The following is a 756-nucleotide window of genomic DNA, read 5'->3' as shown; positions in this document are numbered from 1 at the left end:
GCACTGCAGAAGGTGGTGGTTTTATAGGACAGGAGAAAAGGTAGGGACCTTTTTCTCTTCTTCAAAACTTAAAAGTATCCATTGTTACTTCCCCAAAGCTTTCTATGATTATTTTTTCCCCTGAAATTTATCCACTTTGCTAGGAGTTTAGATGTGTCCGATTCTGGGTGTAATGACCCATATATTGCATGTGTCCTGTGTCCAGTGCTCTCAGACGTGACTGTGGCACCTGGTGCACCCCTAGAATGAGCGAAGGACTCTTGGATACAAGCCCTAGTTTAAGACCGACTTCCTCTAGGAATCCACCAAGGTCTCATTGGAGGCACTGACCTTTAAGACCTTTTGGACTAGGGTAGTGGGGCAGGGCCTTGGCATTGGGAAAGAAATCAGTTATGTATCCTGAGAGATGTGTGCTTCGAATGAATGGCTCTGATCATTAAATAATTACTTTCTGAGTAGATATAAATAATCTGTTCTGTTGTTAGTAGCTTGGATCTGAGCACTTGGTGATTCACTAGCCATACCCATAGTCTTACGCAAGACGAGTTGCAGCCTGCGGCGGATTCAGTAACTTTGGAAGACTGTATGTTCCCCAAGAGTGTAGGCTCCAGGATCTAACTGCTGGAGTTGAAAACACAGCCTAACCACTTACTGGTTCCATAGCTCTATTTACCTCTCTGTAAAATGGGTATAGTGATAGCACTGCTTTTGTAGGACTACTGTGAAAATAAACGAGAGCACTTGTAATAGTCCACA

Source organism: Elephas maximus, chromosome 8 (assembly GCF_024166365.1).
Source record: "Elephas maximus indicus isolate mEleMax1 chromosome 8, mEleMax1 primary haplotype, whole genome shotgun sequence".
Lineage (NCBI taxonomy): Eukaryota > Metazoa > Chordata > Mammalia > Proboscidea > Elephantidae > Elephas > Elephas maximus.
Note: the sequence above shows the minus strand (reverse complement) of the source record.